General features: G+C 42.1%; 1 protein-coding gene across 5 annotated transcripts in view; it reads left to right on the plus strand.

The window, feature by feature from the left end:
- Positions 1-228: 228 nt before the first annotated feature.
- Positions 229-23,423, plus strand: part of CREBRF (CREB3 regulatory factor) — a 64,924-nt gene continuing 41,729 nt past the window's right edge. For 2 of the 5 annotated variants that reach the window (XM_015459046.3, XM_002696253.6), the window contains exon 1: positions 229-356. The gene's annotated coding sequence lies outside the window, so the exon portion shown is untranslated. Of the gene's footprint in view, positions 23,356-23,423 lie in introns of all 5 variants that reach the window. The other 3 variants (XM_059878850.1, XM_059878849.1, XM_010816699.4) reach the window with 3 other exon arrangements.

The raw sequence follows: 23,423 nt of genomic DNA on the forward strand, positions 1-23,423 counted from the left end.
AAGTATCAGAGACGGCCCACGCCCACGCGGCAGCGACAAGCTTAGCCCCCGCTCCGCCCCCTCTTCCTGGTTTTTCCCGGCAACCCGCCCCTCCCGCGTCATGTGATAGGGGTACTCTGCCGGCCCGAGCTCCTGATTGGCCGAGCTGCAGGGCGCCTCGCGATTGGCCCGAGGCCGGCGGGCCCCCGCCTCTCTCCTCCTCCTCGCCGCGGCCCACGTGAGGGGGGCGAGTCACGCGATTTCCGGGAACCCGTCAGGAAGGACATAAACAAAACAAACCCGAGGCAGCATGGAGAGGGGCCGCGGCCCCTGCAGTGGAACCAGACCCAGCGCCTGAGCCGCCCCCACACCCACAGGTGAGGTCCGCTGCCCTCCGCCCGGAGCCCGCAGGTGCCTGGGCTAGTGGACGAGCCGGGCGGGGGGCGGAGGAGGGCCGCTGGCCTAAGAGGCGGCAGCGCCGGGACTCTGGGCCGGGTCGGCACGGGGCGGGGGCCGGGACTAGGACCGAGTCTGGGGGCGCGCGTGCTGCAGGCTGCCGCCTGCCGGTCACGGGGACTCCGGCTCCCCTCCCCCACCCCCGGCCCGGGACGGTTATATAAAAGCGCGGGGCAGCGGTAGAGGGACCTACGGGCGGACGGCAGGCTAGGCCAGGGGTGGGCAGTACTGAGCGTCCGCCCTGCCAGGCCTCCTGGCCCTTTACCGCTACCTCGGAGCCCGGGGCCGTGGCAGCCGGCAACCGGCCTGTCAGAGAAGCGAGCGGGTGGGAGGGGCCGGGGAAGGGAGGGGAGGCGAGGCTGGCGGGGGAGGAGGAGAGAGAGGGGCGTGTGAGGAAGGGCCGGGGCCACGAAGGTTGGAACCAGGCTGGCAGGAGACGAGGAGGCGCGGGCTGCGGTTGGGGGGGTCCAGGCAGGGGTGTCTCGGGGGTAGCCGCTCCCCCTTCTCGTCCCCGCCCCAGTGACTGCCGAGAGGGGCCTCCCTCCCGGGATTTGTTTATATGTCTTCTCAAAGCAGCTTGAAGCGGCTTGGAGGCGGAGCTTTCGGCGCAGAGTGGCAGACGCTGCCATCCAATGGAGCAGGCAGACGGAGGCTGACGCGCCAATGGGCTTGGGGGAGGCGGTGTGATGGGACCCCCCCCCCCCCATTTGTTAGGCTGTGTCGGGGGTGGGCCGGGTGGGGCGGCCATGTTAGATGGGAGGGGACCGGTGGCGGTGGGTCACTGAGAGGGGAGGAGACAGGGCAAAGGGCAAGGGAACCGGGCCGGGGGCGTTTCGGGTGTCCGAAGGCGAGTCCGAGGGGACGATGAAGTAGCTCAGGGGAGCCTCACCCCGACCCACCGCTCTCCCCACCCGAGCAGAGGAGGCAGGGAAGTACCGAGGGCAGTCTAGCCGCCCCTTGGGGATGGTTCCTGGGAGTAGATGGAGCTCAGTTTCTGGGTTCTCCCTCTTTCTCGGCTTTAAGCTTCCTGACAAACCCGGCCGCCAAACCCTGTAATTGCCCTCCTTTAACCCAAGAAGGCAAACCTTTTTGCTGTTTCTGAGCGAGCTTGAGCCTTAAGAGTGCCTTAAGAAGGTACTTGGATAACTAGCGGTCTGAATTTGTGCACCAGGCCCCGGATAGAAGGAGGCAGTGAGGAGGAAGTTCTGTTTTTTTTGGATTTTACACGGAGGAGACCAGGACTAGAAAAGCCGAGAAAGTTAAGGGCTGGGCGGGGTCTCCATTTTTTTCATCAGGATACCTTCTAAAGATCAGGCCCTTCGTGCTTGCCCTGGTCCTGGTAGTAATTTGCCCCTCCTGCTTACATAAATTGATAGCCCTTAAATATACTTACATGAGAAAACTTAGTCTTGAGAAAATTATTTAGGTTTGAAGGTTCTTTAGGACTCTTGTCTTGGGAATACCCTGCAGGTGAGAAATAGGATCAAGATCTGACTGCTTTTAAAAAAGCAAAAAATGAGTCGTCTGTATAAATCTTGTGATTTATGGTAAACTGATTGTCACTTGGTTGTACTTTTAAATATTTTTTTCCCATTTTCTTGTAATCCAAAATAGCTAGGAGAAACACCAAAGATGAAAGAGGAATGGTATGAGTAATTAGAAAATCACTTATTTTACTTTGTTTTATGATTATTTTGGCATCACGTCGGCCGTATTAGATGCTTAATTTAGTTCTTTGTTAACATCACCTTACAACCTGTGACTCTCTTGGTATTCTCAAGGGTACCAGGCTGTTGATGCATCTTTGGTTAAACACTTGTCCTCAGGAACATGCCTTAGGTATATCGTGAGGGGCTATTCAAGAGTTGACTGTATGTATTTAGGAATTTGCAATTATCTCCTATTTTGTTAACTGGAGAAAAATAATTGGTAAATAAATGGTTTATCGATTTCTGTATTTGATATGATTGACTCACAGTTCTGTTAAGGATATATAAAAATATAAATCCTGATTATTTGATAGACTTCGAGTTCTTAAATATAATTTTTATGGCAAATGAAAGTATTTGCTCGCCTATTTTGTCTTATTCTAAGAATGACAAATAGATTCAACAAGACTTATTTGGATGTAACTTTTTTATGTGATTAATAATGCATCTTTGGAATTTTTAGACTAATAAGCATAGAAGGGCTAAATATATCTAGAAGAAGAGATTACCTCCACTTACCATCCCATTCTCTGTCATGACAGGGAAACAAACTTTTCCAGAAACGATGTCTTGGTTTACTAGTTTAATGTGCGTAGGTTCTTGGATGCAAGTGTAAGTAATAAAGGAATAATTAGTATGTCTCCTGGTGGTGGTGAGCTAAGTACAAGTGACAATGAAAGCACAGTGAGTGTGCATGTTGATTCTGTTACTGTAGCAAAGTTTTAAAAGATTGTGAACTAAATTCACTGTTTGCTTTTATTTATTTTTTTCACCGTTTGCTTTTAAAATTTAATTTTTGGTGTAGATTGACAACTACATGACTTTCAGTGATTCAGCAGAGGTTTCTTTCCGTGTAGGTTTGTACTTGGATGTTTTGGGGACAAATCCTCTTTTACCATATTCAGTAGTTCAGCTTTCAGAGTAGATGAACTCTTGGACTGGACATAAATTTGTCAGATCATTGATTCTAATGATTCTAAGATAGAGTAACCTGTGCAGACTTTCTGTATAGGATGGAGTAGTAAATATTTATGCTTTGTCGGCCATGTAGTGTCTGTCACACCTACTCGGGTCTGCAGATTGTAGCATGAAAGCAGCCATAGACAGTATGTTTGGGGCTATAATCCAATAAAACTTTATTTATAAGAACAGGCTATATTTGAAGGCTGTAGTTTGTCTGTCGACCCATGTTCCAAGACATCAGTCTCTGGGTTTTAAGTACTTGGATGTTAAGTTATTGCATCGTATATAAACATGAACTTTGGGTAATATTTGAGCACTTGCAGAATGTATGTATCTCATGCCTTGAAGAACTTTTAGATTAAGACCACATGTCTACATTTTATTCTGCATTTTTATTTGCGAATAGATGTCTTCCTGAAAACCTGTTTAAACCAAATGTGGGAATGTCAAGTCTTATTTATTTTAGAGATGCATTCTGTTTGAAAAAAATTTGACTTTAAAATGTATCTAAGAACTTTAGTGTGTTAACTATTTGGAGAGAAGTTGGTCGAGTGAACAGATACCACACATAGATCTTATATATATCATACATGTAATTTGGGAGCCACATTGTTTGTTTTTGCCTGAGCTCTTTGTAGAATTCCCTAAATAGGATAGGGTGCTTTTTCAAACCAGACCGCCAAAATGTAGGTTGCCGCCCCTCCCCTTCCTTGGAAAATATCAGTGCTAAGTGCCCACTGAAGTGGAGATGCCGTAACTAAAAATGTTACACAGGCAAGTACTTTTTTCATGTGTAGCTTTCTATTTTGTTTTTATGTAGTATTTCACCAGTCTTGTTGATTCGAACTGGATTTCAGGGTGAGCATGAAAATTTAGAAAAGAGAATATATTGACCTCTTAAAACCAAAACGCATCCTGTGGCCTTCAGTCTCGTTTCTAGTTCTGGTTAACCTATGTTTGCCGGGGTGACTATGAGTGATTCAGTTTATTAATTTGTTAATGGTAAGGATTAGTGATTTTTTTTCTATTTCACAGGACTATTGGGAAATTGTTAATTATTCTCAAACTCTTGTACTTTGAATATGCTAATACTTCGGGTTTGCTTGAAACCGCCTAGCAAATACGTATTTAATTTTCTTTCTGTTAGTGATTGCCTCTCAGTTTCTCTTTTATTAGGACTTTCTGCACTCTACAGTGTTTCCCTACCTACTTAACAGCGAGCAACCTGAGGTCAGAGTCTTCCTCTTATTTCTGTATCCCCAGTGCCTAACACCTTTTAGTGTTTTTGAACTGCTTAAATAAATGCTGCTGCTGCTGCTAAGTCACTTCAGTCGTGTCCAACTCTGTGTGACCCCAGAGACGGCAGCCCACCAGGCTCCCCCATCCCTGGGATTCTCCAGGCAAGAACACTGGAGTGGGTTTCCATTTCCTTCTCCAGTGCATGAAAGTGAAAAGTGAAAGTGAAGTCACTCAGTCCTGTCCGACTCGAGCGACCCCATGGACTGCAGCCTACCAGGCTCCTCCGTCCATGTGAGTAGATTGCTAAAAACTTCTAGATAGAAGGCAGTGAAGTCAGTCTACTATTAGTAGAGACCTTGGGGTTGGAAGGGAGTAATTAGTCCCCATCTGCTCCTCAAACAAAAAGTCTACATGTTAAAATTGACCCTTTTTTGTAAGAAAAACTATTTCGATGATTTTTTTTTTTTTGATGATTTCTTAAAAATCCCTTTATTTTTTGTTGTTGCTGTTGTTAGGTACATTCCATTAGTTAGACTCAAGTACTCCTTCCAGGAAAACAGCAACCAAAAACCTTGTTCTTTGTCCTGTGAATTTGTCATTAGCTCTTGGCACACTTGGTCTCTAGATGTTTGACAAATGTGAGCAAAATTTCTTCTTAGATGTTTGGGATAATTATTCATCTACATAGCAAGGGTCCCTTTACGGAGAAATATGTAAAATCATTCTTGCTAATAAGTCTGTTGTATCCCAATAACTTGGGTTAGATGTGGAGAGAGTTTGATGCAGGGGACTGCAGTGGGCTTCCCAGATGGCACAGTGGCAAGGAACCTGCCTGCCAGTGCAGGAGACACAAGAGACAAGGGTTTGATCCCTGGTTGGGAAGATCCCTTGGAGGAGGGCATGGAAGTTCACTCCAGTAGTCTTGCCTAGAGAGTCCCATAGACAAAGGAGCCTGGTGGACTATATAGTTCATAGGGTCACAGAGAGTCAGAACTAAAGTGACTTAGCACACACGCAGTGGTACTTTGTGAATGCAGTACTATCTCATTCTGTTGCTAGCTAAGCCTTGTAAGCCTTTTCAGCTGTTCATGACATTTCTTCCAAAATTCGTGTTGGAAGTCTTCACCCCCAGCAGCCTTATGAGCTATTCATTTCCTCACTAATTTCCAGCAACTCTGATCATCCTGTCATTCTGTCCTTTGGACAACACCCAAACCATATTTACATGTTTTGTTACAAAGTCATGTTTTCACTTACTTATCTTTCGATATTGTTGACGTTGACAAGTTTCTCGTGAGAGCATCATGAGCTTGCTGTTTTTTGTCCTTCAGTTTCCTTGTGTAACACTTAACGCTTTCTTCCAAGTAATGTTTTGTTTTGGCAAATTGAAGCTCCCCCTTTTATTTTGTAGATAAATTTCCTACTTTGACTGCTATACGCTATTCCTGGTGCAATTTTCCTTCTGTTTTATATGTGCCATTCACTGAGAAATGAAAACAAAACTTAAAATGCTCTTTGACCGTGTAGGGAGACACTGGCGGTAAGGTAGATGTACTCTTGTTTGAAAGATACACTGTACTCCTTTCTTTGGCTGTACTGTGTGGCTTGTAGGATCTTAGTTCCCTGACCACACACAGATTATACCCGGGCCCTTGGCAGTGAAAGCACCAAGTCCTAACTCCTGGAACACCAGGGGATTCCCTCACTGTACCCTTTAAACAGAAAAGCTTCAAGAAGCCTGCTTTAAGACTTGTTGTGGAAGACTTACTAGTTTAGTCTCAAAGTCGTGTCCTACTCTTTGCGACCCAGTGGACTGTAGCCTGCCAGGCTCCTCTGTCCATGGAATTCTCTAGGCAAGAATACTGGAGTGGGTTGCCATTTTCTTCTCCAGGGGATCTTCCCGACCCAGGGATCATGCCTGCATCTCCTGCTTGGCAGGCAGATTCTTTACCACTGAGTCACCTGGGAATCGTTGTAGAAGACTAGGTGGACTTTATAGTTTTTCAAATTGCTCTTTAGTAAAGGTTTCATCCTCGCTACTGACTCCTCTGCTGGAGTTGCCCATAGACTAGTAGAGGAGACAGATATTACAGTTCAACATTATGGTATTTAGAACAACGTGGATTCTGCCTGGAAAAGCTTCCCAGACAAGATGGAATTTAAACTGGGATTTGAAGACTAGTGAAAGAAATCAGAGAAGTCTGAAGGGTGTACAAGATGTATGGAGTGGGGTTGGGTATGGGAAGACTTCAGCAGAGGCAGAGGCAGAGGCAGGAAGGGAAGGGGCTGCTTTGTGCGACTGGAGGGGGTGGGGGAAGAACTCTCCTGCTCTCCCTTCCCTCTGATTCCACGGGGCTGCTTTGCACTCCCAGGCCTCTGTTCTCTGGCGCTCTGACTTTGGGCTCTTTTCCCCTGGTTTTTAGTTCTCCTTTTAGCCCCTCATCACGGCCTGACATGCCTCCCTTTTTCTGTTTTCTCATCTGTGGGCACCAGGTGCCCTTGATTCTGACGCAGTGTGTCCCTTACCTTCATCTCCTCGCCTCCATCCCTTCCTTTACTCTCTTTAGGTTCCTTTTCCTTTTCTTCCTTTTCTTTTTGCTTTGTTTGAAAAGAAAACAAAAATTCTTTCACAGTACTGTTAATTTTGCATATAAACAGCAGTAAATGTCTGAGTTGATTCCCTCTTGGGACATCTTATGTGATCAACTTGCCTTTGATACTTATCCAGGTACTAATTATTCATTTCTGTGAATTTCCTTTTTTGACGAATTTTTCCTTTGTGTTCAGAGATGCCTCTTCTCATAGGCTACAGTGCAGAATATTACTACTTATATTTTGTGTTTTTTACTTCTTATGTGCCTTAAACTTGTGTGATGAGACCCAATTCAAATCTCACCTTTTCCTGAAATTTTCCCAAACTTTCCCAGGTAGAGATAGTAGTACTCTTCTCTGTAGTTTTATAGTATTTTTTGAATGCCTCTTTTTAGAACTAGCTTTATTGAGGAACAGGTTTTATAAATTCACTCAACTTTTAGTTTTGACAAATGTGTGCAGTTATTTAACCTCCTCTACAGTCATGATGTGGAATATTTCCATCACCACAGAAAGTTCCCTCATGCCCCTCTTCACTCCGGCTGCAATTACTGTTTACTTGCTGTCACCACAGTTTTTTCTTTTTTGTAATTTCATATAAGTACAGTCATAGAATCTGTTGTCTTATGAGTCTGACTGCTTTTGCTTAACATAATGCTTTTGAGATTTATTCATGTTGTTTCAAGTATCAGCTGAGTACTTGTTATCATATGGATGTACCACAGTCTATCCATTTACCAGTCGATGGCTATTTGGGCTGCTTTCAGCTTTTAGGTTATTGTGAATAAAGATGCTATAGACATTCCTGTATAGTTCTTTTAAATACCTGTTTTCACATTACATTTCACCTGGAGGTAGAGTTGTGACTGGAGCAAGCTGGAAAGCACAGGCCAATGTCAGGTGATGGCTCTCAACTCCAGTTCAGGTGATTGTGCTGGGAGTACGTCCCCAGTGTTGTCAGGTGTGTTTTTCCCCCTCAAGAGAGAGGTATTTGATAACAGGATACAGAAATTTTATGAGATTTCCAATTCAAGTTCTGACAGTTAAAATTTAACTTCTTACAGACACTACTGTGTCGGCTGAACAAAATCCATAGGTAGGCATTGATTTATTTATTTATTGATTTATGGCTGTGATTCAGTTTGAGAACTTTGCTTTAAATTTTCCGTTTTTTTGAGAATTCCCCAGTGGTCCAATGGTTAGGTCTCAGTACTTTCACTGTCAACACCCAGGTTCAGTCCCTGGTTGGGGAACTAAGAACCTACAAGCCACACAGCCAAACAAAAATGAACAAAGAAAGAAACAGCTGCAGTTTTTGTCTCTTGTTTTAAATTGTACATACTCTTAGTAGATTGACCTTATTAGGCTCTTGTTACCTTGTTTTATACCTTAGCACAATAACTTGCTGGTTTCCCAAACTCCCAAGTTAAAAACTATTAAGTTACTGTAAATGAATTTTCTTCTTTACTCTCCTTGGGGGGACGTAAGAATTATGAGTGTCTAATGGAAGAATGGGACTAGGTTCTGGTTACTCCTTGAATTTCTCTGCTGTTAGCGCTGATTCTATTCCAAGCTATGTTTTCTCAGCAGTTGGGATAGTCTACCTCCTTTGTTTTGATGTATTGTGAACCTTGTTGAGACAAGTATAGTGTAGATTAAACTGTATGTGTATGTGTGTGTGTTCTTCAGAAACTGTGTAAGGTCTTTTAAGTACAAAGATAAGTTTTGTATAAATCTGTTCCCTCCAGTTACTCAGACTCTTTGGTGAAGCCAGTGTAAATGACTATAAAAAGAGGTAAAATGTATGTGATTTTTTTGAAGAAAAGAGCAATAATCTCTCAGAAGAAGCCCTTTTCCTTGTAACTTTTTCTCCAGTTCTTTATTGTGTACAGAGATGACTAGTTTGCAACTTTATGAACTACTTTGTGAACCCAAAGATTGTTTTGCTGATTAAACCGGCATAATGGACATCTCACCCTCACACAGCGGGAGTGAGGGTGTCACATGGCCTGTGCTGCCTGCATATCCTCTATTCACCCTAGATTCAGGCAGCTGGGTTTGTGATAATTAAGTTTGGAATTCAAGTTAGGATTCCATGTTGAATTTAGGTTTGTATATTCAGTAGCAGCCATATCTGAGGAACATCTTATACTGAGGAAGGAATCAGAAAACAAAAAATAGCCACCATTTATTGAGTGTCTGTTTTGTGCCAGGGCTAGATTCTTTACATATTATCATGAATCACAGTATCCCTGGGGAATTCTTGTATTTACAGATAAAACAGGTGAGAATGTGGAACAAAATCCCAGATACTCAGCAGAACTTTATATCTTGAATCTAGAGTTTGCTTCTCATTTTGTTGTGATTATTTAGTCACTCAGTCATGTTGGACTCTTGTAATTCCATGAACTGTATCTTGCCAGGCTCCTGTGTCCAAGGGATTTTCCAGACAAGAATACTGGAATGGGTTGCCATTTCCTTCTCCAGGGAATCTTCCCAGGGATTGAACCCATATCTCTTGCTTGGCCAGTAGATTCTTCACTGCTGAGCTACCAGAGAAGCCCTTTCAGGAGTAGTAGAGCCAAAGAGGCAGCCACCATTTCTCAGTGTATTCAACTGTATTCACAACCTCTGTAGCCCTTGGGCCATAACCTCTGTACCTGTATAGTCCTGAGCCAGTGGCATATAATAGCCCATTTCACACTAGGAAGGAATTTGAAGGGAATTTAAAAATTGCCTCTAGCGTATATACATTCATGCTACTTTTGAAAAGCATCAACTCTGAGAAAGGAGTCAGGAGACAGTAAATTTTGAGGAAGGGCCCAGATCTCTGATTGCCAGAGCACTGGCGCTGTTAGGGTCGGCCCGAGTGGGTGTCTCCCTGACCCGCTGCTGCGTGGCTCAGGTGTGCTCTCACACGCACTGCTGTTTTTGTGCTGCTACCTTTAATTGTATTGTTCCTTTTTATGTTTTGTAGATTTTTGTAGAACAGTTCAGAAAGTGAAATGATTCTTTAAAACTCCAGTGTTGAACCTGAATAAAATATTTGTCTTAGTTACAAATGTGTGTGTGTGAAATAGAGAAAGCAAAGGAGAGAGAATAGTGTAACATGCATTAGTCTAGTGCCTGGATTCAGTTGGTTTAAATAAGTTTTAATCCTATTCTTTCCTTTATTCTCTCCTCCCTAGACAAAAATTATTTACTGTCTTTAAAATTGACTGAAATTTGAACAGTACTCTTCCTGGAAATTAAAAAAAAAAATTCAGGAGTGGTTCAAGACTCAAATTAACAAGCTTGTAGAAGCTTGTACAAGATACTTCGGAGCGCATGAAAGATGCTTAATAAATATATATTGAATGACTTCTTTGTAATGTCCTCTTTCTGTATGAAGAATGACACGCTTCTGACTCCTTATCTAGAATGACCCGTGGTCTTAGGAGGTTTCCTATTCATGGAACTCTTGTCTGGATGCTCGTGCTGAGCAAAGCATTACTCTTGACACTGCAGTAATAGACATGAGATATAATAGTCATTCTTAAAGATTTTACAATCTCTGATAGAAAAGGCAAGCGTTTGGGAGGAGAAAGAGGAAAAACATAAGCAAAGGCATGAAAAGCCGGAGTCTCACTGCTGGAGATCCTTAGTGAAGTGGGATTGTAACTGAGGACTTGGGGGAGATTGTAAGATTAAGCTGATACTGTTATATTTATTAGAGAGGGGTGGAAGTTAGGGTATTGAAAGATAGTTTCCTTGTGTCTGAGTATTTTGAACATTATCCAGGAGATAATGTTAGTTGCTGAAAACTTACCAGCACATTGCTAATATGATGTGGTAGTTTAGGGAGAATAATTTGATAATGGAGCATAAGAAGTGGAGAGAGGGAAAGGTTGGAAGCAAAGAGATCTGTAGGGCAATTACTGGGACAGTAAATAGAAAATGATAAGGTTCCAACAGGGGTTGAGAAAGTGGGAAAGGCAAAGTCAGACAGGTACATGCATCCTCTGTACAAGGTTAAATTGTCGGTTTATTTTTAATAAAGAGGCTGATGTCATTTAGAACACAGCAAGTGGGGAGGAGGAAGAGAGTCAAGGCTGAGATCAGTGTCACACACCTGAATGTCTGATAATGGTGGTACTGTTGACAGAATAAACCTTTGAGTGGGGAGGTGGCGTGTTGTGTCTGAGGTCATGGGCTGTAAGTGATCTAGGAAAATACCTGTACCTGGGTCTCAGTAGAGACGGTTCACTGGTGTGTTTAGGATGAAGACACAGATTTGGGAGGCCTTTGGAGATGACCTTTGAGACGTTGACGATAGAGACAGTCTGATAGTTTGCACAGAGGCATCCATTTACTGAATGACCTTGGACAACCCATCGTTGGTGAACTTTTCGAATTAGAGTCCGGCGGTTGGACAGAGGGTGAGGGTGCTGATGATGCTGATACTAACCCTAATCACTCCACCGGGCTGTATTCAGTGGCAGGGTATGGTAGTGTGCTTCGTAATCTGTGAACAGTAGCACCAAATAGAAACTGAGCATTTGTCATGAGCTGTCAAGGGCGGCTGTGGTTAGAAATGCATTCTTTGGTTCTGTCTTTTATTCTTATGGTTCAAACAACTTAATTGGCAGGTATTAAGACTGCAGAAAGACCCTAGTATTTAATAGCTGATGGTTTTCAGAAATAAAAACTCTTCCCATTCGACTCACACTGAAAGAAACCTGCCTTCATAGTCTTTCTTATTGGTTCCGAAAGTGATTTAAATAAGCTCTCGTGTCTTGTCTCTGGTTATCGTTGAGCCAGAGTTTGGGGAGTGACAGGATGAGATGATTGGATGGTGTCACTGACTCAGTGGCCATGAGTCTAAGCAAGCTCTGGGAGATAGGAAAGGCCCAGGAAGCCTGGGGTGCTGCAGTTCCTGGGGTTGCAAAGAGTCAGACATGGCTTAGCAACTGAACAACAAAGATTTTGGAAAGGAATTCTCTGAGAGGGCTCGTGTCTTTCTCTAAGACAGCATTCCAAGGAGAGATCACTTTTGAGATTTAGTATATTTTCTCAGCTCTTCAGGATTTTCAGGAAAACGTGGTTTTAACTGTTTTAATTAAGTGTTGCCACCAACCCGATTTACCTCCTTATTTTTAGAATCCTGAGTGTGAGGATAAAAGGAGACTATTGGGCTGCCCAGGGTTGAGGAGTTCACAAGGTGTTACGACTGGAGGATCACATCCCAACTGGATTAACATCTGTTTAGGATAACCATCTAGTTTGAAATTTGCTTGCTTGTTTCCCATATGTTGGACTGTAGAGAGCTGCTGTTGAAGGGTAGAAAGGAGTGACAGGTTCATAGGGTTTATACGATGTGATGAAGGGAGAACACAGCCCCCACGTTTTCTATAATGAATCCCTTGCATAGTCAGCCTCTGCGTCCTCAGTGGTTTGGTGACTGGTAAAACAGCTTGATTTAGTAAGCCTCTGCAGGTCTGTTTTGTTCAACTCGTGGTAAGTAGTTTTCTAAAAGAAAAGAATTATTGAGTGGGGCATTTGAAGTGTAGCAGTTTGGATGGAATGTGTGGCGGTCTTTCCTTCCTCCCTCTCCCCCTTCCCTTTCTTTCATCTTGGGGATTAAATCGCAGGGGAAACGATTTATTTAAATTAGGGGTCAGGATGGTTACCACCTACAGAGAGAGAACCCAAGAACTCTGCCACATGAAAGGAATGATGAACATAAGCTAGCAGCGTTTAGGAACGATCAAAATAAACCATGATATATAAATTATATAACTATAAATGTGATGGCCTTTCTTACCACAAATGTTGTTTAAAAAAATTTTCCTAGTGGGGAATTCGCTGGCAGTCATTAAGACTCTGTGCTTCCACTGCAGGAAGCACAGGTTCAATCCCTGGTCAGGGAGCAAAGATCCTGTAAGCTGTGTGTGGCAAGTCAGAATAATGATAATCATAAAATTTTGGCTTGTGGTAAAATAAACATTAATTTTACCATTTAAACCACATTGTGTATAATTCAGTGGCATTAAGTGCATTGACAGTTTTGGGTAACCATCACCACTGTTCTGAAATATCTAGAATATTTTCATCACCCCAAACAGAAATTCTTTACCCAGTAAACAATAACTCTCCCAGCCTCTGGTAGCCTCTCTTCTTTCTGTCTCCATGAATTTGCCTTTTCTGGTACTTCATTTAAGTGGAATCGTATAGTATTTGTCTCGTGTGTCTGATTTGTCTCACTTAGCATGCTGTTTGCAAAGCTCATCCATGTTGTAGCATGTATCAGAACGGCATTCCTGTTATGACTGAATAATGCTCCACTGTGTGCATCTGTTAATGACCACTGGGATTGTTCTTCCTTTTGGCTCTTGTGAATAATGCTGCTGTGAATATGGGTGTACATGTATTTGTTTGAGTTCCTGCTTTCGATTTCTTTGGGTATGTATCCAGACGTTGAATTTCCAGATCAGACAGTAATTCTGTGTTTAGCTTTTTAAGGAATCACTGAACTGTTTCTCAGCTGTACTGTTTCACATTCCCATCAGCAGTGCACAACGTTTCTGATTTTTCCATATCCTCACCAACACTTGTTATTTTCCATTATTTGGCTGTTAACCATCCTGGATGGGTGTGTCAGATTTTTTAACATGTATTCTGATGATTCAGGCATGCTGCTTACCATTGTGAGGAACTGGTTTCTACAAGATAATAAAAAAGAGCCGTGGCCTAAGTTGGTGCCACATAGAAGGGGACCTCTAGGGACTCTAACCATCATATATACAGTATTGGCCTATTGATAAGGATTTTCATTTAGAAAGCAATTTTTATGTCTCTTGCCTGGAGAAGGAAATGGCAACCCTCTCCCATTATTCTTGCCTGGGAAATCCCGTGAACAGAGGAGCCTAGTGGGCTACTGTCTGTGGGGTCACAAAGAGCCGGATGCAACTTAGTGACTAAACAACAATATTTTTCTCGATGTCAACTTTTTTTTAATATATGGACTCTTAGGAATTAGCTGGAACCCTCAGATTGGGAAGGGGCACAATTTAGGAGCTCTTGGATATGTGTGAGCTCCCTGGGTCACACTAGTCAGCTCTTGGGGTTTGGCTTTTAAAGTTTGGATTAGTGTTGTGAGCAGTCTCGAGAATGAACCTTTACTAAAAGTCTTCTGACCTTTCCTGTCATCCTGCTTGACCTTTCACTTTGCCTAATGAACATAGTAAGCCTCAATGTGTATTCAAATGGAAAACCAGAAAAACTTAGGGTAGGGTCTGGTGGGGAGGGCTGTGAAAGCGACTGAAGCTGTGACTGTCTTCAAGTGGTACTGTCGCTGCTTATAAATAAATCATTCAGCCCATTTCATTGCTTTAGAGAAGTCAACTCAGTTGTCCAGTCATGTCTGATTCTTTGCGACCCCGCGGACTGCAGCACACCAGGCTTCCCTGTCCATCACCGACTCCCAGAGCTTGCTCAAACTTATGTCCATTGAGTCAGTGATGCCATCCAACCATCTCATCCTCTGTTGTCCCCTTCTCCTGCCTTCAGTCTTTCCCAGCATCAGAGTCTTTTCCAATGAGTCAGTTCTTCGCATCAGGTGGCCAAAATATTGGAGCTTCAGCTTCAGCATCAGTCCTTCCAATGAATTTTCAGGACTCATTTCTTTTAGGATTTACTGGTTCGATCTCCTTGCAGTCCAAGGGACTCTCGAGAGTCTTCTCCAACACTACAGTTCAAAACCATCAATTCTTTGGTGCTCAGCTTTCTTTTTGGTCCAACTCACATCCATACATGATTACTGGAAAAAAATCATAGCTTTGACTAGATGGACCTTTGTCGGCAAAGTAATGTCTCTGCTTTTTAATATGCTGTTTATGTTGGTCATAGCTTTTCTTCCAAGGAGCAAGTGTCTTTTAATTTCATGGCTGCAGTCAACATCTGCAGTGATTTTGGAGCCCAAGAAAATAAAGTCTGTCACTGTTTCCATTGTTTCCCCATCTATTTGCCATGAAGTGATGGGATCAGATGCCATGATCTTAGTGTTTTAAATATTGAGTTTTAAGCCAGTTTTTTCACTCTCCTCTTTCACTTTCACCAAGAGGATCTTCACTTCCTCTTCGCTTTCTGCCATAAGGGTGGTGTCATCTGCATATCTGAGGTTATTGATATTTCTCTTGGCAATCTTGATTCTAGCTTGTATTCATCCAGCCTGGTATTTTGCATGATGTACTCTGCATAGAAGTTAAATAAGCAGAGTGACAATGTAGCCTTGATGTACTTCTTTCCCAATCTGGAACCAGTCCGTTGTTCCATGTCAGATTCTAACTGTTGCTTCTTGACCTGCATGCAGATTTCTCAGGAGGCAGGTCAGGTGGTCTGGTAGTCCCATCTCTTTAAGAATTTCCCACAGTTGGTTGTGATCCACACAGTCAAAGGCTTTGGTGTAGTCAATAAAACAGAAGTAGATGTTTTTCTGGAACTTTCTTGCTGTTTCGATGATCCAGCAGATGTTGGCAATTTGATCTCTGGTTCCTCTGCGTTTTCTAAATCCAGCTTGAACATCTGGAAGTTCTCCATTCACATACTGTTGGAAGCCTTGTTTGGAGAATTTTGAGCATTACTTTGCTAGCATGTGAGATGAGTGCAATGGTGTGGTAATTGAACATTCTTTGGCATTGTTTTCTTTGGGATTGGAATGAAAGCTGACCTTTTCCAGTCCTGTGGCCACTGCTGAGTTTTCCAAATTTGCTGATATACTGAGTGCAGCACTTTCACAGCATCATCTTTTAGGATGATGCTTTAGAAAAGTAGTTCTCTGTTACTGAAGTATCTTCCTGCACCTAGGAGCTCTTGTTGAGTAGTCTTGAATGAGCCCAAGTACAGAAAATCTATTGGTAAATATTACTTCTGATGGACCACAGTCCTCTTTCTTGAAAGACTCATAAAACTGTACTGGGGACTAGTGAGCTAGAGCTGTGAATGAGGAAGTAATAACTAGGGGAATTAATTTAGCCTTTCCCCTAGCTGTCATTGTTGGGTTTTTGTTTCTTCCTGGCGTAACCACCAGTCCTTGAGGTCAGCTTGAGGGCAGGGTGGGGGATTTTATGATCAAATAAGTTTGAGAAATGAGATCTGCTCTGTTCATCTATTGGTGATTTATAATGCACATTAGAAGCTAGTATCTTAAAGTTTCCAAGAGATTCTGCATAAAGGCAGTGTAACAGCTTTAACATGATATTTTCCTAACCTTACAACACTTCTGTTGGGTAACCGTTTAAAATTCTTAGGAACGAATATTCCTTAGGTCAGACATGTGGAAATGATCATTAACTTTTTACATGCTTTAATATCAAAAACTTTGAGTAGAATATGGATATTCTTGAGCCCACAGAAGTGTGAAGGCTTCCCCCAGAAGCATGTTACTACACCTTCCTCCTAGTGTTACTTGGCCATCTAATGTGCCTTCTGTGTAGGAGATAGTTTTGGAGCAGTTGTCATTATGGAAGATTCTGTTTAATGGTAACTGCTGTAGAAGCCCTTATTCTTTTTTTTTTTCCTCTTGCAGCTTTGGTCAGGGAGTTTGTCTCTTCTTGGCTGTTTCACAGTAGATGTTTGGAACAGTACCAAGTATTTCTGTGAAATGGGTGCAAAATGCTGGGGATGAGGATAGTTGGTATTGTGAGCTTGAGTCATCAGTTTTAGAGATTGGGTGAGTTTATTGTCACTATAAAGGCCCTGCTGCCTGGGGTAGAATTGACCCACGTCTCATCCTTTTTGCTGCCACCTAATGGCACCCCACTCCAGTACTCTGGCCTGGAAAATCCCATGGATGGAGGAGCCTGGTAGGCTGTAGTCCTTGGGGTCGCTGAGTCGGACACAACTGAGCGACTTCACTTTCACTTTTCACTTTCATGTATTGGAGAAGGCAATGGCAACCCACTCCAGTGTTCTTGCTTGGAGAATCCCAGGGACGGGGGAGCCTGGTGGGCTGCCGTCTATGGGGTCGCACAGAGTCAGACACGACTGAAGCGACTTAACTTAGCTTAAGAGACTAGGAGGAGCAACTGAAGACCTTTTCCCCAGGAGAACAAGCTCCATTCTCTGCATAGTGGATACCCTGTCTTTGGGAGTTGGTGTCTTGAAAATATACAGCCTTGTTGCTAACAGCTGTCACAGATGTTGAGTTTCTGAGCTGGACTAGCTGTGGGAGAAAATAATGCATTGGCAAAATATACCTATTGATAATAATCACCTTTCAGATCTATTTCATTACTACATCTTAATTTAATATATCATTTAAATCTCATAACATCTCTATTACATAGTTAAGAGAGAATAGTTGTAATTCCTCAGTCTGGGAGATAAGAAATAGCAACTTATTCTAATTCATAAGGCTGTTTATTTATTTTTTTAATTCAAATATAGTTAATGTGTAGTACTATATTAGTTTCAAGTGTACAGCAAAGAGATTCAGTTATACACACATATGTATGTATATGCACATACACACATATATATGTATTCTTTTTCAGGTTCGTTTCCCTTATAGGTTATTATGAATACTGAGCATGGTTCCCCATGCTCTTCAGTAGGTCCTTGTTGGTTATATACTTTATATATAATAGTGTATATGTTAATCCCAGACACCTGATTCATTTCCCCCACCTCCCTTTGGTGACCAAAAGTCTGCTTTCTATGTCTGTGAGTTCATTTCTGTTTTGTAAATAAGCTCATTTACATTTGTATAATTTCTTTAGATTCCAGAAATAAGCTATATTATACAGTTTTTCTTTCTCTATCTGGGATACTTCACTTAATATGATAATCTCTAAGTCTATTGATGCTGCTGCAGATGTCATCATTTCATTATTTTTTATGGCTGAGTAGTATTCCATTGTATACCACATCTTTATCCCTTCCTCTTTGTCAGTGGACGTTTAGGTTGCCTTCATGTCTTGACTACGGTAATAGTGAAGCAGTGAATGTTGTGGTACATGTATATTTCAAATTAGAGTTTTCTCCAGATATATGCCCAAGAATGGGATTATAGGATCATATGATTACTCCGTTTTTAGTTTTTTAAGGAACCTCCATGCTATTCACCATAGTGTTTACACCAGTTTACATTCCCACCAGCAATATATGAGAGTTCCTTTTTCCCCATAACCTCTTTGGTATTTATTGTTTGTAGATTTTTTTAATGATGCTCATTCTGACTGGCATATAGTGATACTTAATTGTAGTTTTGATATGCATTTCTTTAATAATTAGTAACATTGAGCATCTTTCATGTGCGTCTTGGCTAGCTGTATGTTTTCTATGGAGAAGTGTCCATTTAGATCTTCTGCCTACTTTTTGATTGGGTTGTTTGTTTTTTGATATTAAGCTGTATGAGCTGTTTGTATATTTTGGAAATTAATCCTTTGTTGATAGTGTTGTTTCCAAATGTTTTCTCCCAGTTCCTCGGTTGTCTTTTTTTGTTTATGGTTCCCTTTGCTGTGCAAAAGCTTTTAAATTTCGCTGTGTGTGTGCCCTCAGTTGTTCAGTTGTGTTCGAGTCTTTGTGACCCCATGGACTGTAGCCTGCCAGGCTCCTCTGTCCATGGGATTTCCCAGACAGGAATACTGGAGTGGGTTGCCATTTCCTTTTCCAGGGGATCTTCCCAATCCAAGTATCGAACCAGAGGCTCTTCCTCAGCTCCTCCATCAATAGGCAGATTCTATTTTTGTTTTTATTTCCATTACTCTAGGAGATGAATCGCCCCAAAAATCACTGTGATTTATTTCAGAGTGTTCTGCCTATGTTTTCTCTAGGGAGTTTATAATATCTGGCCTTAACATTTAGGTCTTTAATCCATTTTGAGTGGATTATTTTATTTTGTATATGGTGTTAGAGAATGTGCTAATTTCATTCTTTTGCATGAAGTGTACAGTTTTCACAGCACCACGCAGAGACTGTCTTTTCTCCATCGTATGGCCTTGCCTCCTTGGTCACAGAGTGACTGACCGTAAGTGTGTGGGTCTGTTTCTGGGCCTTCTGTCCTGGTCCGTTGATCCGTGTGTCTGTTTTTGTGTCAGTGCCATCCTGTTCTGATTACTGTGACTTTAAAGTAGTCTGAAGAGTTTGGTTCCTCCAGCTCCATTCTTCTTTCTCAAGATTATTTTGGCTACTCAGGGTCTTTTAATCTTACAGATTAAAAAAAATTTTTTTGTTCCAGTTCTGTGAATTTGATAGGGATTTCTTTGAATTCTGTAGATTGCCTTTGGTAGTATGGTTGTTTAAATAATATTGATTTTTCTAGTCCAAGAACATAGTATATCTTTTTCATCTGTGTCATCTTCAGTTTCTTTCATTAACATTTTATAGTTTTTGGAGTACTGGTGTTTTGTCTCCTTAGGTAGGCTTATTCCTAGGTATTTAATTCTTTTTGACATGATTGTAAATGGGATTGTTTCCTTAATTTCTCTTTCTGATATTTCTTTGTTAGTATTCAGAAATGGAACAGATTTCTGTATATTAATTTTATATTCAGCAACTTTACCAAATTCATGGATGAGCTCTAGTAGTTTTCTACTACTAGATTGCTGGGAGAAATATCAACAGCCTCAGATAGGCAGATGATACCACCCTTATGGCAGAAAGTGAGGAGGAACTAAAGAGCCTCTTGATGAAGGTGAAAGAGGAGAGTGAAAAAGCTGGCTTAAAACTCAGCATTCAGAAAACTAAGATCATGGTATCTGGTCCCATCACTTCATGGCAAATAGTAGATGGGGAAACAATGGACAGATTTTATTTTCTTGGGCTCTAAAATCACTGCAGATGGTGACTGCAGCCATGAAATTAAAAGAAACTTGCTCCTTGGAAGAAAAGCTATTACAAACCTATACAGCATAATAAAACTAGAGACATTACTCTGCTGACAAAAGTCCATCTAGTCAAAGCTATGGTTTTTCCAGTAGTCATGTATGGATGTGAGAGTTGGACCAAAAAGAAAGTTGAACACCAAAGAATTGATGTTTTTGAACTGTGGTGTTGGAGTAGACTCTTGAGAAGTCCCTTGGACTGCAGGGAGATCAAACCAGTCAATCCTAAAGGAAGTCAATCCTAAATACTCATTGGAAGGACTGATGCTGAAGATCCAATACTTTGGCCACCTGATGCGAAGAACTGACTCATTGGAAAAGACCCTGATGCTGGGGAAGATGGAAGGCAGGAGGAGAAGGGGACAACAGAGGATGAGATGGTTGGATGGCATCACTGACTCAACGGACATGAGTTTGAGCAAGCTCTGGGATTGGTGATGGACAGGGAAGCCTGGCGTGCTACAGTCCATGGGGTGGCAAAGAGTTGGATACAGCTGAGCGACTGAACAATAACAGCAGTGCATCCTTTAAGAGTGAAATCGCTATTTCCCTGGGAAGCTTCTACAATTAAGCTCTGCTGGCCTTCAAAGCTAAATGCTCTAGAAGCTCTACCTGGTGCCAGATCCCAAGGCTGGGGTCTCTGATGTGGGGCTTAGAACTCTCACTCTGTGGGGGAATCTCTGTAATGTAATCATTCTCCAGTGTGTGGTTGGCCAATCTCAGGGATATGGAATTTGATTATATTGCAAGTATGCTCATTGTACTGATCTCATTGTGGTTTTCTGTCTTTATGTCTTTAGCTGTTGAGGATCTTTTCTGGTAGGTTTCAGTCTTTTTCAACAGTTTGTTCTGCAGATTGTTGTGATTTTGGTGTGCCTATGAGAGATGGTGAATTTAGGTTCCTTCTACTCTGACATCTTGGTTACTCTCCTATTTAATTATGGAATCAAAACTGGAATCCAAGCCTCTTGTCTCCCAAACAAGTGCTCTTTTTGCTAATGCATGGACAAGTTTGTTCTACTGCCATGTGTTTAAAATAACATTTTAAATGAATATTTGTATTCGTATGGAAGTTTTATAGCTTCCCTGGTGGCTCAGATGGTAAAAGAGCCCAACAAATGGTGGCTCAGATGGTTAAAAAAAAGGGGGGGGATTTTTATGGCTTAGAAAATTTGGTAGCAGGAATAATATTACTTACTTTCTAGAGATGAAGAAAATGAAATTTAGAAAGATTGACCTACCCAATGTTGTAGAGTTTTCAAGTGAGAACTGTGACTGGAACTTAGCCTTTTTTGTCCAGTGTTTCCCTGATAAACCACGCTGTTGGTACATGGTGTCTGTAGTAAATGCCAAACCACGCTGTTGGTACATAGTGTTTATAGTAGATGCCAGTAAATATATCTTGATGAGAACTGAACATCTTCTTGAGCCTTTAACCCTGTTGCTAGAAAGGGTAACTTCCAGGTTTTAGAAGAGTATCAAACTTTTCTCCCAGACCAGGATTAGATGGTAAAGAATTTGCCTGCAATGCAGGAGACCTAGGTTTGATCCCTGGATCAGGAAGATTCCCCGAGAAGGGGTGGCAACCCACTCCAGTATTCTTGCCTGGAAAATTCCATGGACAGAGGAGTCTGGCGGGCTGCAGTTCATGGGGTCACAAAAGAGTTGGACACGGCTGAGCAGCTAACACACACATACTAACCAGTCCACTTTGTTGAAAGCATCGCTTGAGTGCTTTGTGTTTTGGGGGGAGGGGGATCTAAGTAATAGATCTGGAAGAGACAGCTGACCTTGTTTCACACAGGAGTCAGGGGAAGAGTTAGGACTGAGATTGCATATCAGCAGTAGGTTCAAGGCATGAAGCCACTTAAAGGGCATTTGGGCCAGAACTAGCCTTTGGCACGAGCAGGCATCGGTCCATTTAAACTGTAGCACTGGATTGAGATGCATAGTTCATGCTGTTTCTAGGCCCAGGTTGAGCACTTGAAGGTGCTAGAACAGTGCCCTGGGAATGACAGCCAGCTAGAGAGAAGAGCCCAACAAAGATCTCGGAAATGCAGATGATAATTCAATTTAAGTACTAATCCAACTGAGTAGAATAGTTATCGAGTCCTTGTTGACTCTCACTTATTTGTTCAGCAAGAGGTCTCTGAAGTTGGTATTTACCACTGTAAAGCTCTAGGCCAGAGAATGTATTAACTACAGAGGGCAGCATAGCTTAAATTGGCACTCTGCTTCAATCTAAGAAATAACACTGCATCTAGACTGAAGAGGGTAAGGAATTCAGTTTAAAACAGAGGTTCTCACATTTTAGGGAGGAGCAGAATCATCCTGAGGGCTTGTTAAAACACTTTCCTGGGCTCTACTTGCACAGTTTCTGCCTTAGTGGATCTGGGCTAGAGCCCAAGAATTGCACTTCTAACAAATTTCCAGGTTGATATTGATACTACTGGTTCTGGGATCACACTTTGAGGACCACTTATCCAGAAAGAGATGATGAAGTAGGTATAGCTGTTTATTTCTTGATTAAAGCCTTCACAGAGGAGTGAAGAGGGAACTAACCTGTCAGATTCTACCACATTCAAGACCCTTTGCCAGGTGATTTGAAGTCATTTAGTTTAACCCTTGAAACCACTCTGCAAAGTAGTACTTATTCCTGTTTCCCCTCTCAACATACACATATTCAAAACTTGAATAATTCTCACTTCAAGGACAGCTTTCACTTATAACTCAAAGAGTAATTTGCATATGCCTTTATGAATGTGATACGCGTGCTCTGTTATGCCCAACTCTGCGACCCCATGGACACAGCCCTCCAGGCTCCCCCATCCACGGGATTTTCCAGACAAGAATACTGGAGTGGTTGCAGTTTCCTACTCCAGGGGATCTTCCCCACCCAGGGATTGAACCTGTGTCTCCTGTGGCAGGCGGATTCTTTGCCACTGAGCCACGTGGGAAACCCTATTTAACGTAGAAGTGAAGTGAAGTGAAGTCGCTGTCGTGTCCGAGTCTTTGTGACTCCATGGACTGTAGCCCACCAGGCTCTTTGGTCTGTGGGATTTTCTAGGCATGAATACTGGAGTGGGTTGCCATTTCCTTCTCCAGGGGATCTTCCCGACCCAGGGATTGAACCCGGGTCTCCAGCATTGTAGGCAGACGCTTTACCATCTGAGCTACCAGGGAAGCCCATTTAATGTAAAGGATATGTTAAATTCTAAATTATGTATTCATTGTTCTAGTAGATTTATGAGGGATATAAAATGTGGATTCACTTAGTAGTATTGATTATACAGTAGATGGAATTGTTGATACATTGTTTTCTCATATAAAGCATAAAGTGAATGGGAGCTTTATTTTAACATTAAGTAAAATGCATTTTTAGATCACAGGAAAAATGGGCCTATGTTAATTTCGTTGATGTTTGTTTTTTCTTTTTTAACGGTGCCAATTGGTTATTGACCAATCCTGTTATAGAAACAAAGGGACAGATGTTGAATTTCAGTATAGTTGGTACTAAAAACAGCCACATTCTTAATATTAAAATCACAATGCTGGTAAGTGTTCTTTGTTAATGTCTTTTTTGAAAGGTCAACTTGTTTTTAGTGGCATTTTCAGTGAAGTT

Source organism: Bos taurus, chromosome 20, assembly GCF_002263795.3.
Source record: "Bos taurus isolate L1 Dominette 01449 registration number 42190680 breed Hereford chromosome 20, ARS-UCD2.0, whole genome shotgun sequence".
NCBI lineage: Eukaryota > Metazoa > Chordata > Mammalia > Artiodactyla > Bovidae > Bos > Bos taurus.